We start from the raw sequence: 15484 nt of genomic DNA, 5'->3' as shown, positions 1-15484 counted from the left end.
GCCACTTTGGTGGCACCACATCACCTTGCAAAGCAAGGCCAGCAGGCCGGGGTGCAGATCTTCTTTCCTAAAACACCACACCAGCCTTGGTACTTTTCTATTACCTCCGGGACAGGACCACTATTACCTCCTGCCCTGTTTCCCCCATGCCAATTCTGGGTCCACTGCCTCTCCAGCAGCTGTGTCCTGTGGATCTTTTACTGCAACCAAATTGTTCCTCTCTCTGCCTCCTGAACACAATGGTTTCTGTTTCAGTAGTTCTGGAAAAATCCCAAATACTATACACCCCGGGCCACCACAGACACTCCTTTTCTCAATCTTATGCCACTGCATTTCCACCTCCCTCCACTGGCCTGAGTGAACCATTTTGGCCGACAGGGCTGTTCCCCACTTCATGCCCTGGCTTCTACACTGCTTCAACCATCATGGCTCCACATAGTTTTTCCTCCTTTCCAATTACAGTACCCTAAAGATTTCTCAAGGGAAACCTGTACCTTCCCCTTCTAACATCTGCCACGAAGCCTCGCACAGCCCCATGCACAGAGGAAACACTCAAATCACCAACAGGCAAGACACAGACAAGTATCAAAGAAGGGGGCACTTTCAGATTCTGTAAGGTACAGTTTAATCTTATTCACAAGAAATTCCCTGGGGGTGGATTTACCAGTTGCAGTTCATACTGTGGTTACTGCACTTGTTTAAGCATATAAAAATAGCCCACTATTTCCTCTTGGGTAAGGTCTGCAAACATCTAAACTGGAACCACTAGCAACGGTTACACACTCTTCATCAAGGCCCCAAGGAATCTAAAAATCTAACAGAGCTTCCCACTGCCTGGTGCCTCAAAAGTATAGGGGGTGCCACGAGTGTTAAGTGTGACCAACCTAAATTCTATCGTGAGCAATAAGAGCCTCAGTTTTCTCACCTGTAAAGTGGGGATGAGGACCTACTTCAAGAGTGTCACAAGAAGAAAACAAAGAATGAATGAAGGCAAATGTCTCCTACGACCTGCACCATCGCAGCCCCCCAGGAGGGTGGGCTTCCCTCCTGCCAGGCAAGCTCCTTTTTCACTGTGACAGGACTGAGGGGCTGCGTGGTACAGGTGCCACTTGGAGGGACAGCTGGGATCATGTTTCTTCACCCTGGGTTTCCACTTGTCCTTGTGAAACAACCCCATCATTCTTTTTTTTTTTGGTACCGGGGATTGAACTCGGGTCCTTGTGCTTTTGAGGCAGGCAGCGGAACCACTGAGCTAAATCCCCAGCCCTACCCACTCCTGTCATTCTTGACTCTTCTTTACCACTCCTAAGTAGCTCAATATAAACAGAGAAAATCTCAGCGCTGAGCTGCAAGATTTCACTCCAAGTTCAGTCTGAGTCTCATAGGGACACTCCACTCTTCTCTAGAGGAAGTCTGCTGCCACTTGTTCCTGCCTCCTGGAAGCTCCCCTCTACACTTCTAACTGGGTTCACATGTCACCAGATGAGTCAATGATTCGCTGTGGTACTCTCAATCACTCTGTAAATATATATATTGGGGGGGGGTACCAGGGATCAAATTCAGGACCTTGCACTTGCAAAGCAGGCATGGTGCCACTGAGCTATATCCCCAGCCCAAACACTCTGTAAATATTAACAAGCAACCTATTACACACAGTGCATTTTTCTACACCCTAGGGTATGTCAGTAAATGAAGGACGGAGTCCCTACCCTTGTGGTGTTTACAGTCAAGATGGGAGAGAAAAGAAAATAAACACAACAAGATAGATACATGTCAGATAGAAATGAAGGCCTTAAAAAAAAATAAGGGGGGTAAACCTATGGCTGTTATCTACCACATGTTTCCTGGTCTCTTCTCAGACACATAGTCAGTTGCTGCCCACCCACCAATCCCAACTGAACTTGGATACGGCAATAAGACTTGTATGGGTCAGGGATTTAGCTCAGTGGTTCCGGCACCTGCCTCATAAGTGCAAGGTCCAGGGTTCAATTCCCGGTACCAAAAAAACCCCCACAAAAAAACGAAGTCCTTCAATTACTGCCAAGTGTGGTGGCACAAGCCTGTAATCCTAGCACTCAGGAGGCTGAGGCAGGAGGATCACTGTGAGTTGAGGCCAACCTGGGCTATACAGTGAGTTTAGGGCCAGCCTGAACGACAAAGGGAGACCCTGCCTCAAAAAACAAAAAACAAAAAACAAAAAACAAAAAAAAGGCTTGCATGGGCCAAGTAAACGTAAGACATGTCACTTCCAGGCAGATACTTCAACAGCCAGTGCTCAAGACGGTGGCCACCCTACCAGCCAGATCTCAGGGCTGAAGACAATGCAGGGTAGACCCTCTCCCACTGCCGGTGATCCACAACCAAGATGTGCCACTGGTGACGAGGCTCTTAGGCTAAGCCTGATACCTTGGAGTTGTGTGCTATCACCACACAACTGACCCCTGCTTGCCCACAAGGCAAAAGATTGCTACAAGGAGGGGGTCATTTATATAGGGCAGTTAGGAAAACTCTTCTGATGAGGTGAGACTTGAGCAGAGACTTTAGGGAAGTGGGCCTTGTGGACCTCTAGGGGAAGAGTCTTCCTTAATATTACGGGGAAAATGCTTGGAGAAAGGAACATGTTCAATACACAGTAGGGCAGCAGATGCAGCTGGGACAGAATGAGTGCAAGGCACGAAGGCAGGATACAAGGTCAAAGAAGTGGGAGAGTAGAGAGTGGAGAGCCCTTGTAGGCCATTATAAGGATGCCAAGCTTTCCTGGAAGGGTGACAGGGTGCTTTTTTCTTGGGGGGGGGGGCACACGGTAGTAGAGGAATGGAACCATCAGGTACCTTTTAAATGATCACCCGGATGCTAAGTTGAGAGGGGATCACGGAAAGGTACAGATAGGAAAGGGGAGGCCAGCTGGGAGGCTATTCAGATCATTTAGGCAATAGCTAGCTCAACTGCAGGAAGTTTGGATAGAGATGCTGAAAGGCATTTGGGACTTGGCATAGGTTTCAAAGGTACAGCAGACAGAATTTACTGACTGACTGGGCATAAAGTATGGCCAAATGGAGAAGTCAAGAATGACACCAAAGTTTTTTTCCGAGCAACTGGAAAAACTGTCACCAGTTACTGAGTTACTGGGATGCTGTCTTTATCACGCCTGTGATATCTGGCCCATCTTGCACAACATTCCCAAACCCCCACCTAGCCAGCCTCTGCCCTCTACACAAGTGCAATTTCAAGTAGCCAGGCTGCAAACCATCACCAGCCCACACTGGGCAACGTAAGTCCCGGAAAGTGGATCAGCACATTGCTTCCTTAAGGGATATGGGATAAAGACCTGCTATGAAAATAGATCACTGGAGATAAACATGTGCTCTGCTTAAATATCATTTTATTTGTATGCACCCCACCCCCTGCAACTGTCTATCCTGTTTGTACTGATTTGTTTTTTATAGCACTTAGCAGAAGACTTAAGAGTGATTCATCAATGCTATGATTCAAGATGACTATAAAATACACCATTATTTTTGGTGACAGTAAAAAGAAACGTTACTAGATATAATTCTGAGATGTCATCAATTATAAGACATATCTCAATTTCAAAAACATTAAAGTGTGAAAAAAACATGCATTTTAGAATCAAATGTTTCTTTACTTACTGTCCATCTTGGCCACCTTCCATTCCACTGGACTCCTGAGAGCTTCGACTCAGTCTGGTATGTTCACTGCTGCACTTGCCCCCAGGCCCAACACAGGACCTGTCTCAAGGGCAGTCAGCAAGCACCTGTAGCACGGAAGGGTACTGACATACAAGAAGTGCTCACACACTAACTTGTGGGGTGACCCAGCTGTCCACTGACACAAGTAGACAAACAGATAAATGGGTCACACACATACAGTGGAATTTAATTCAGCCTTAAAAAGAAAATTCTGACCCCTGCTAAACCATGGATGAATCTTGAAGACATAAGCTAAATGAAATAAACCACTCACAAAATAATTCCACTTACACAAGGTACCTGAATAGTGAAATTCATAAAAGAGAGGGTAGAATGGTGGCTGCCAGGGGTAGTGGAGGAGCAGGGAGTGGGGATTGTTATTTCATGGATAAAGAGCCAGTTTTGTAGGATGGAAAGACTTCTGAAGACTGTTTACACAACAGTAGGAATGCACTTAATACTACAGAACTATACACTTAAAAATGGTTAAGACTACATATTTTGCCAGGCACGGTGGTATACACCTGTAATCCTAGCACTTGGGAGGCTGAAGCAGGAGGATCATCACAAGTTGGAGGCCACCCTGGGCTACATAGTGAGTTCAAGGCCAGCCTGAACTACACACCTGAGACCACCTCAAACCGCCCTCCAAAAAGGAAAGACTAAATTTTATGTATACTCATATCTTACCTCAATCAAAAATTTAAATTAAAAATAAATACTGAATTACTAATTGATCCTATTTATACGAACTTTAACTCTGTCAAGGACTAACCCTCTAAAATAGAGATCTTAAACTGAAGTGTGGTAACTACCACTAAGACTTCCTTTAAAGAAGAGCAAAAAATTGAATCCCTAAAAGCCTTGCAGAACTGAATAAGATAACACACAGGTCTCCAAGAAGTCTCACAACACAAGATAAAAAGACAGGATACTATGGACAGCAGGATTTACTGATCAAGATATGTGCATTTTTCTTTCTGAAAAATTTACTTTAAAAAATATGAATTTTAAGCAATTATTTTTATTAAATGCACATGACAACAATTTACTTTGAAATGGATCAAAAATCAAGATGGACTGATCAATAAATAGAGGAATGGATATTTGATAAACCAAATATAGCAAAATGTTAATTGTAGAATCTAGGTGATAGGTGATGCTGTTCACTGTACCAATCTTTCAATTTTTCAACATATTTCAAATATATAATTAAAATATTGCATAAGGAAAGCACAGTGAATCATAAAACAGCACATAAATACATGTTTTTTTAAAAGCATCCATTAGAATAGCAAGTAATAATCTCTGATCTATTCATGGGATATTTTAATTTTTTACACAAGTCTAACAGTGAGAAAAATACTTTTTAACTAGCTACTAATTCAGAAAAAAAAATTCACTAAATTCTCATGCACTGAGATGGGGTGGGTCACCAGCAATCTTCCTGCCTGTGAGCAGTCAGGAAGTGGTTCAAACATAAAGAACCCACATGGTGATCAAGCAGAAGGTTAAAAAAAAGGAAAAGTCACTTCCCTGCAGGAAGTCTGTCCACCTCTCAAAATGGGGGTGCTATGATTTTTGAGAAGAATAAATAAAGTATTAATCTAAAAGTAAAAATGGAAAACATCTATGCCAAAGATAACATAAAACACCAAAGTTCAAGATTTCTGGGCAATTCATCTTCTATTTCTCTTTGGTATGACCAAAAGGACAGATATTTCTTTGTGGCAGTGAATACCAATCAGGCTTAGGTGACTACTATCCTAAAATAACTATTACAGTATATGGGGATTATTTTACACCAGGCACAGTGTTAATAAAAGGACTTTCTCTGTAATACGATCTCAGTGAGTTCTTATAGTATTCCCAAGGCAGGAATTAATTACCCATATACTCTATGTGAAGAAGTAAGATTTTGAAGCCCAATGTGGTGGCGCACACCTGTAATCCCAGCACTTGGGAGGCTGAGGCAGGAGGATCACTGTGAGCTCAAGGCCGGTCTGGGCTACACAGTGAGTTCAAGGCCAGCCTGAACTACACAGCAAGACGCTGTCTCAAAAAAACCAATAAAGAAAGAAAGGAAGGAAAAAGAAAAAAAAGAAAAAAGGAGATTATGAAAGATTAAATAACTTGCCCATGGTCATAGCTAGTTAGTAGAAGGCTTGGTATTTGAACCCAGTTCTTCCTAACAAGAAACAAAATTTTTTCTAACAAGAAAACATGAATTTATATGTTTAATACTTAAAACACATTCTAAGTGTTAAATGTCAAACAGAATTTACCATATGTCCCAGCAATTCTGCTCCTGAATATATACCCAAGAGAACTGAAATCAGGTATTCAAGCAAAAACCTACAAATAACGGCAGCCTTATCATAACAGGCAAAATGTGGAAGCAATCCAATATCCACCAACAAATGAATGGATAAACAAGATGTGGCATATCCATACAATGGGGTATTATTCATTCATAAAGAGAATAAAGCCCTGGTACATGCTAAAACAGGAACAAACCTCAAAAACATTACACTAAGTAAAAGCCAGACACAAAAGCCACATATTACATGATTCCATTATATGAAATTCCCATAATTTAAAAATCTATGGGGGGGAGGCTGGGGATTTAGCTCAGTGGTTCTGCTGCCTGCCTTGAAAGTGCAAGCTCCTTAGTTTGATCCCTGGTTCCAAAAAAAAAAAAAAAATGCATAGGGGCCTGAAGCAGATTAGTGGTCATCCAGGCAGGGGCAACAGAGAATGACTGCCTTCTGAGTCCTGGATTTCTTTGTGGGGTGATGAAATGCTCTGAAATTACACCATAGTTAGTGTTATGTCACAACAATATAAATATACTAGAAGCCAGTAAGTGTACACTCTAAAATGGCTAAACCAGTGCATTTTATGTTCTATGAATTTTATCTTAAGTACTGAAGACACCGACCACAGGTTTTGCAGAGCTCAGCCACGTGGGCTGTTACAGATGCAGTATAGCTAAAAACAAACTGGGGGAGGCAGCAACTCTGCCTGCCCAGCAAGTCTGGCATATAAAAAGACACACGTCAAAAAACCCAGTGTGGTTCACACTCTTGAGAGGAGAGGCCACCATATCCTACCGCAGTACTGGTTTTCCCATTTCTGACTATTTAACTACTTGGTAAACTCCTCAGGGTTCCCACAAGAATGAGGTGATCTGGTTATCTTATGAAGTAAAGGTCTTAAAAACTTTTCATTAGAAAGGGACTAAATCAAAAATAAGGGAGAAAATCCACAAAAGTGCAGCAATCCACACACTGCAAGGAACACCTTCTGTTTCCACCATGATTCATTTCTCGGGCCTCTCAGCTTTCCACAAGGAGCTTAATGGAATTTGTCTTCAGTGCCCAATTCAGGGAAGAATGTGTACATTCCCGTGGCTATCTCCACAAAGGCCTCAGTAAAACTGCCAGGAGATCAAAAGGTCCCAGTTTATTTTTGTTTCTCTACAGTGTTTAGAAGTAAGATGCCGAAAGCCAACTGAGAAACGCTTCCTGTCCCTAAAGCACTGGGGAGAATTCAATGACACAGTCGCCTGCTTCAGCATCAGTTCCTCATACAGGTTCCCAAGCACCTGGGCAAAGTGCCTGGCTCAGGAGGGCAGCCAACAAACTCTTGTTACAGCATCAATGGTTAAGAGTTTATCAGGAAAACAAACAGAAGAAAGTGCTAAGAAGTTTCCAGGAAAAGGGGGGTAGGCAGGAACGAGAATTTCCCCACTAGATACAAAAATGTGTCCTACGTCTAAAATGTGTAGACAGTATGAATTAGGGGACAGAAGAACAGTAAAATTTAAAGGGAAAGTTTTGAAATAGCGCTAAACACTGAGGCTTGCACACCAGGGAAAAGCGTATGAAATCTGCAAGCACAATGGCATCAGGACCTGTCATTTTTATTTTGGCCCTGCCACTGCATCAGATCCTAGTTAGGTCTATACTCCTAGTGAGAATTTATACAAATGCTGATGCTCTCATTAAACCTAACCAGTAGTCATTGTTGAAAGTGCTAGTTAGACAAAAAAATACAATTATAATGAAATAATTTTAAAAGCCAAAAGAGGTAAGAAAATCATGACTATTACATGTAGACAGGGGACAAATCATTCAAAAGTAGGAACAACTCCACAATCAGGAAGCTTTTGGAAAGCTCTGGACCTGTACAATAAACTGTAAGAGAGAGGAAAATGGCATTCTAAAATGTGGAAATGTGTAGTTAGCAGCAAGAAAATGTGCTGTAAATTCAATCATCTGAGGAGGCCAGGCAGTGAAACACAAGTCCACAGCAAGAGAACTGCACATGCTCAGTGGGCGATTGTTGTACAGCAAGTTGGCCCTGAGATTGTCAGGTCACCCACCACAGGAGAAAATGGAAATCGGGGCTTCTGTCTGCATGCCCTAATTTAAAAGTATTGGCAAATTAACCCCTCCCTAATGCTATTCCCCTTCTCCTGCACCACAGAGACCTGGGTGACCTGCCTATCCCCAAGTCTGGCCTGCAGAAGCATTACTGAGGGTAGCATGCATCAGTGACCGTGTCACACCAAGCCAGGGATAATTTCAGGTGTTCAGAGACCCAGTAAAGCTCACCCAGGCAAATGAGGGCAACAAGTAAGGGTGCCAAGCCGCAAAGACTCGTGCTGGGACATTCGAGAAGGTAACAGGAGGTCAGCTGTGTGCTTCAACAGATTTTTAATGAAGACTGCACTATTGGGGGAAAGACGGCAAAAAAAAAAAAAAAAATCCACACATAAGCAGGTGCAGAAACCTGAGTGTGATGATGCAGAGGACCTACCTGACTTGCTCCTACCTGAAGACAAAACTTAAAAGAACCAAGCTGCAAACCTCCAAGTCTGGGCTTCCACATGGCCCTGCAGCACCTAACCCCTCCGTGAGGAGATCTGGCCTGCAAGCTGCTAACACCTCCAACCACTGGTGCTGAGCAACAGGCCAGCAGAAGAGAAAGAAAAGTCCCACTTAAACCCCAAACACCAAAATCAAGTCTAAAAGGAGCAAAGAGTCAAGTACAAGCAATGAAATAAAAAAGACAGCTAGACAAAGTCCAATGTAGGACAGCACACCGGGAACACCTGTCTACTTTTCCCGCCTTCCCAAATTATAAGAATCCTCGAGACACAGAGAAATAGCTCCTTTCAAATGAATCCAGGGAAAGAGTTGATAAAGCCAAGAACTGAGGAAGAACATGAGCCATCAGCAGAACCATTTACCACACTTCTGAAACAGTAGCAATGCAATTTATGCCATATCTCATCATTACTATCCTATTACTGAATATTTTTCTTCAAGTTACCTTACCAGGATTTGCATAAATAGATGTATTTTAAAAGGAACTTTATATCTCACTACAGCAAATAGAAAATAAGTGTCCCCTTGTAATCAGCAGGTAACTACAAAAATAAACACACTCGGAACAAAATAAAGTTACTAGATTCTAACTAATAACTGTTGTGGACAGAAAGAGCCAGGCCTGCTGCCTCCTCTGTTACAATGGGAAACTCCCTGCTATTAGAGGTATTTACAACTAGTTCCAAATTAAGTTTTTGCTTTAGTATATTCAGGACTTTAAAAAAACTCGGTGGTATTTAGCAACATTGTTTAAGGCCACCTCTAGTAGTAGGGTATTAATATGCCAAACACTAGATCACTGACCCAGCTGGACCTCACCTAAAACCTCAAACCTATTTTCCCACATTCTTTCTCACAAGCAGCCATTCATTCCACCATCCTAGCTGGGAAGAAGGCTTTCTTCCCAAAATAAAATACCACAACTTTCTATAAAGAAAGGGGAAATCTGCTTAAGGAGGACATCGAGGAGGTTGGAAGTCTGAGGAGAAAAGTAAAAGAGAACTTGGAGAAACGTCACACTTTCAGGAGATATCACAGCATGGGTACCAGAGAAGAGAATGATGGTCAGAAGGGCAGCTTCACTCCAGTGCAATTTACACGCACACACACACACACTCACGCAGGCACGCGCGCCGCCAAGCCTATCTCTCCAGAGCAGGAGGTTCTCACAGACTCTTGCCAGACATCTGTTCCTGACCTCTACATCCTACATGGAAACAGCCTACTCACATGCTCTGCACACCCCAGCAGAATCTACACCCTGCCTTGCCTCTTGTGGAAAATCATCTACCTACAAACAAGCAGGAGACCCCTGATATGCACTTCAGATTCCAGTCATTCAGTACTGTACAGGTCAAGCAAGGATCCACAAAGTTCACCACCAGTGTCATCACATGGGGGGGGAGGGGGAATTATTCTAGGACAGGCAGGGAGACAAAACAAAACACAAAATAGATGCCAAAAAGAAATGAAGCAAGATTCAAGAAATAGCAGTAGCTGATATGACCTTAAAAAGTAGTGAAGAAATATCAAAAGAAACTAGAGGCTCCTTGAAGCAACCCAGGATTCCTGACCTAAGACTCTATTTCTTTCTCCAAGTCCAATTACATGCCTGATTCCTCCATAAATAATCACAGTAATATCAGCATAGCTCTTGCTTTTTTATTTTCTATATAAAATCAACTTACAAAGCATGAAAGGATTACTATTATAGAACAGACCATCAACACACACTCACATATACAACATAAATTAGGAAGCTGAGTAGATATTAATTTCTCATTATTACAGTAGCGCCTACTCCTTGTGCCAAAAATTGTAAATTTTTTTTAAAGTTTGTTTTAATGTAATTTTTTAAAAAACCCTAAGGCAAACTATTTTTGACTGAACATTCTTATTCATGAACTTGGGATATCTGAAATCACTTCAAGTAAATGAAACTGTACACATATGACTTTTAAAATGTTATATCGGGGGCTGGGGATTTAGCTCAGTGGTTTCGCCGCCTACTGCGCAAGCACAAGGTCCGGAGTTAGATCTCCGGTACCAAAAAAAAAAGAGTAAAAAATGTTATATCAAGCCATAGACAGCTGAGATGCCTTGGTAGTAGGTAATTCAAGGTGCGCCTGTACAGTAACACCAACTTTCACAAGGCCTCGTTCTTCCAAAATATGATGAGGCAAACAGTCCTTCCTGTGAGACACCCAGCTTTTTACAAGCATCAAGAAAATTTTCTACATTTCTTCGACATTTTACCATGCTCAGCCTGGGCACTGCTGGCGATGGTACATGAATACTTGCTATAGACTGCGGCCTTATGTGATTGGCTAAATGGCAAAGAACAACGCCACCCATCAGGTGCAGCTCCAATGTCATCAGGCAAAATTACTTTTAACCTGGATTCAAGGTTATTGTGAAGTTGTCATATTTGCTCTCACTCTTCTCATAAATGTTCCATCTTTCTTCACATTGTAAATCCTGGATCTGCTGCCCCATATTCCTGGCGCGATGAGCGGCTACAAGCTGATCTAGGCTTCAATCCAAAGGGACCATGTGAAAAACCATCCGTTCTGTCATATTCCCCAGATGATACTGGAGATTGTGGTGACTATTAGCATTGTCACTGTCTTGCTCATCATTTTTATTGCCACTTGAACTCTTCCTCATTGATTTGTACTTGAAATATTCTTTTCTAATCTGCTTGCTCCTTCTCCTCTCTTCACTTTGCCCAATTATAGGTTGAGATTCTGGCCGCTGGTGCTCATCTATTTGATCCTTCTGATTTTCAAAGGGCTGCCATGCAAACGGTGATGATAATGAATTAACTTCATCTGCTGAGACACACGTTTCACATTCCAGTTTGTTTCAGCTTGTTTCTCATGGCAGAAGTTGAATGATTAAGAATCCTGTTCTTCTGTTCTTGCTTCAATAACTGAGCAGCTATCTTCCTCAAATCACCCTCAACTTCTCTAAGGAACTGTTCTTTCTCAAGTCTTTTTTCACTTCTGAGTTCTTCATTTTTCTGAGCTTTTTCAGAGCATCTTTCTTTTCCCTTAAGGAAAGCGACAAATGATCCCATACGTGTACCGCCTTGTTCAGGAACAGTGACATCTTCTGTGTTGGGGTCAATAAAATCCCGTATCTCTTGGTCTTTCTGAGAATCAGGCTTGCTTCCTAGTGTGTGACTGTCATTTCTTGATGTGCTTTCTATTTGATTCTGATATTTGAGAGTGAAGCCTGATTGTGTCATCATCTGATGGTTCTGTTGTAGATAATCATTTCTCTCCATTATCACTTCCAGTTCCAGAGTCAGGGCCATGATTTTTATTTGGATAAAAATCTTCCATACTGTCTGAGAGAGGCTGAGAGGGCATTCTTTTGCTCAGTGATGGAAGATCCAGAGAATCTGGATTCTTATCCATTCTAAAACGTGCTTGGATATTTAAGTACTTAAATATATGTACTTTACCATTCAAACATATCTGTGCTGGTGGTATTTGCAATGGATTGTTATCCAAAATTACTTGTAATAATGATGCAGCTTCCTGTAAGAAACTGCAATTTCTGTCACTTTATTACAAGAGAAATCCAGCTTGACCAACAGAAGATCTCCTAACCCTTCTGGCAAAACACGAAGATTATTTCTTTTGTTTAGTTCTCTAAGCGAATGTAATTTTCCCATTTGTTGAGGAAGGACCTGAATTTCATTACAACTAATATCCAATTCCATTAAATCTTTTAACTTCCCAATTTCTTCTGGAATGGATACCAGTTTATTATTACTGATGACCAAAACTTTAAGGGGTAGATCAAATAGATATTTCACCAGTCGATAAAAGATTTCAAATAATGTTAAGGTATGTTAACATCTGTAGGTTTTTAATGGCTTCAGGAATGGTTTTGATGCAATTATGATACAAATTTAATGTTTCAAGAGCTGCAAATAACCAGACATCAGAAGGAATTTCTGTAAAACAAATTCTGGAAAGATCATGGACTAGGGCTGTAGATTTAGCTCAGTGGTTCCACTGCCTGCCTCAAAGTGCAAGATCCGAAGTTGGATCCCCAGTACCAAAAAAAAAAAAAAAGATCATGGACTTAACCCATTGCAATTTGGTTTCTATTCACTCCCACATCTACCAAGGTTACTAACATATCAATAATCATTCAATTCATCTGGAAATTCTCCTTTTTGGATCTCTTCAGATTATCTTTCTGGCTACTTCTTAGTTTCTTCTGGCAGATATTCTTGTACCTGTATCATATTGCTGAAGTTCTCCGATGCTGTGACATAAGGTACTCTTTCCTTCTCCAAACACAACATACTGGGTGATTTCATCTACTCCTGCTTCCGTGGTGTCCGTCAGGTCCTAGTCACTGCCCAGGAAGTCTCGGAGTTTCCTGACAGTGAGACTCAGGATGCCAGAGTTGCCCGCCTCCTCCAGGGAATGGTCCAGGCTCCTCACCATGTGCTGAGGCTGCGGGGTGCCTGGGTTCCACTACAGCCCATTGGGGAATGGCAGAGTGAAAAGTCAGGACCGGGATAGGCACTGCCAGGGTCCGGCCACTGCCACCACCGCCACCTCCCCCTCTGGCCCCACCACCAAAAATTGTAAATTTTAAAAAAAGGTTTTGTTCAGTATTTAAAACGATAAAAGGCAACCACTATAAGTGGTAACTATACCAAAACTGAAAGATAAATATGCAAGAGGAAAAAGGTTCACTTTCTCTGACAAAGAAATGTACATTTAGGTAACAATGAAATGACATCTATTAAACTATTGACAAAAATTATTTTAAATTATCATGCTGAGTTGTTACAAGAGTTTGGTAAGGAAGATACACTCCTAAACCACTGAGAACTCAGAATAAAGTAACATACCCTTTCTGAAAGGACTCAGCAACAGATCAAGAGCAGCACAGTTCTCCGACCATGCAATTCCACATCTGTGATTATTATTATTATTTCTTTTTCCTTTGGTACCGGGGATTGAACTTGGGTCCTTGTGCTTGCGCAGCAGGCAGCGAAACCAGAGCTAAATCCTCAGCCTATCTGTGATTATTTTTTTAGGGTGAAGTAAAAGGTGCAATTTTAACTTAGTTATACAGATGTTAAACTTAACATTGGTTTTTAATGGAAAAATATGGGAGAAACACACATTTTAGTATGATAAATCCCATAATCATTCAAACTCATGACTGACTAAGATAATGTTGGGAGAACATAAAAATGAACATTCAAATGCCATCTCTGCATAAAACTAAATATGCATACATGAATGTGTGTATGTATCTGTTTTGGAGAAAAGAATGAGTAGGCAAACACGTGCATAGAAAAGTCTGGAAGAATAAGCTCTAACCAGTGATGGTTATTTGGGTAACCTAACTATTAATTAGACCTAATTATGTAAGCCTAGTCATTCTTAAGTATTACTGTAATTTTTGAATTTGTGTATTTTTTTTCAGCAAGCATGTTCCAGTTTTAAAATAAGGCAAAATAAAAATGTTAAAAGTCAGCTTTAAAGACTGTTAATGACATGGGTAAATTCATTTCAGAAGGTTAAATGAAAGTAAGATAAATATAAAACTACCCCCAGGCTGGGGATTTAGCTCAGTGGTTTTGCAGCCTGCTGCACAAGTGCAAGGACCCAAGTTCGATCACCAGTACCAAAAAAAACTACCCCCAATTTTGCTTGGTAAAATGTGAACATACACTATGGTTTAGATCTAGAATATCACCCCCTCATGTGTTCAGAAGTGGGGTTTCTGGAAGATGAGTGGATCATGACTCACTGTTAGGAGTTGGGCCAGGTGGGAGGTAGGTCACTAGGGGCATGACCCACAGGGGTGTATCTCCTGCCCCAGCTTCTCCCTTCTCTCTCTGCTCCCCAGTAGCCATAATGCGAGCAACATTCCTCTGCCAGACCCTCCCACTATCACCTTCCTGGCTTGGAGCTGGCCAACCATGAACGAAATCCTCCAAAAAGCCATGAGCCAAAATAAATCTTTCCTCCTTTACGTTGTAGGTGTCAGGTATTTTGTCCCAGTGACAAGGAAGTGACTAAAACAAGATACAGATAAACATAAAGATGAAAAAATTTACACAACCACAATATGTAAACAAAGATCAAGTCTGGGCAGTATAATGAATTAAAATTTTATGTTTCTTCCTGACATGTTATATTCCATCCTCATTAAGTTTTAGAACAGTTAATAAAATGAAAACAACTTTTTTTGTTGTAAAGTTGCCACGTTAATCTGCTTTGTCAATCACTAGAAAACTACAGGCAACATTCCTGACCTACCTGGGTCTGTTTTTCCACTGTGTTGTGACACATTAAATGGCTGAGAACAATGGCTTATACAGTCTAGGGAAAAACATCTGGGAGAAAGAATCATGATTTCAATGAGGTTTAAATTATAATTCTCATTTGTACTCAATTTAAGTGCTCATTAAAACTTCAGAAGCCTCTTAGAGCACGTGCTGTAGAAAGCATATTTCAAACACGCTGGAGTAAATTATCAAGTTGCATTTTTCAAAAAATTCTACAGATGATGTATTTTTAAAGTAGTTTACTGTAAGGTGGTTCTACTTTCATTACTAAAACTGATACTGCACAAGTTGAGAGTGAAAAAGTTAAAGAAGATGTAATTTGATAAGGGAAGAAAGAGATAACGTAATTCACACATAAACAAAAATACAGAGAATTAATTACTACAAAAACAAGATGGAACTTGCCAGAACAGACTCATGCAGTTGGAGCGACTGGGACATGAGCTCTACTGCTAACCCAAGCTAGTGTTTCATCATCAGCCTATGAAGATCTCAGCAGTCAGGAGAGACACATGGAGACAGGTATTTTTAAGGCAGAGAAGCAG

The 15484-nt window shown here is 41.3% G+C and overlaps 1 protein-coding gene and 1 pseudogene across 1 annotated transcript in view; both read right to left on the bottom strand.

The window, feature by feature from the left end:
* Ubac2 (UBA domain containing 2) overlaps positions 1–15484 on the bottom strand; it is a 166390-nt gene that overhangs the window by 137935 nt on the left and 12971 nt on the right. The gene's annotated exons all lie outside the window — the stretch shown is intronic.
* LOC110344654 (leucine-rich repeat and calponin homology domain-containing protein 2 pseudogene) lies at positions 1839–14504 on the bottom strand (annotated as a pseudogene).

This window comes from Heterocephalus glaber, unplaced genomic scaffold (assembly GCF_053883595.1).
Source record: "Heterocephalus glaber isolate CG9 unplaced genomic scaffold, H.glaber_assembly_v1.0 deba00001579, whole genome shotgun sequence".
Classification (NCBI taxonomy): Eukaryota; Metazoa; Chordata; class Mammalia; order Rodentia; family Bathyergidae; genus Heterocephalus; species Heterocephalus glaber.
Note: the sequence above shows the minus strand (reverse complement) of the source record. Positions and strands in the feature narration are given on the sequence as shown.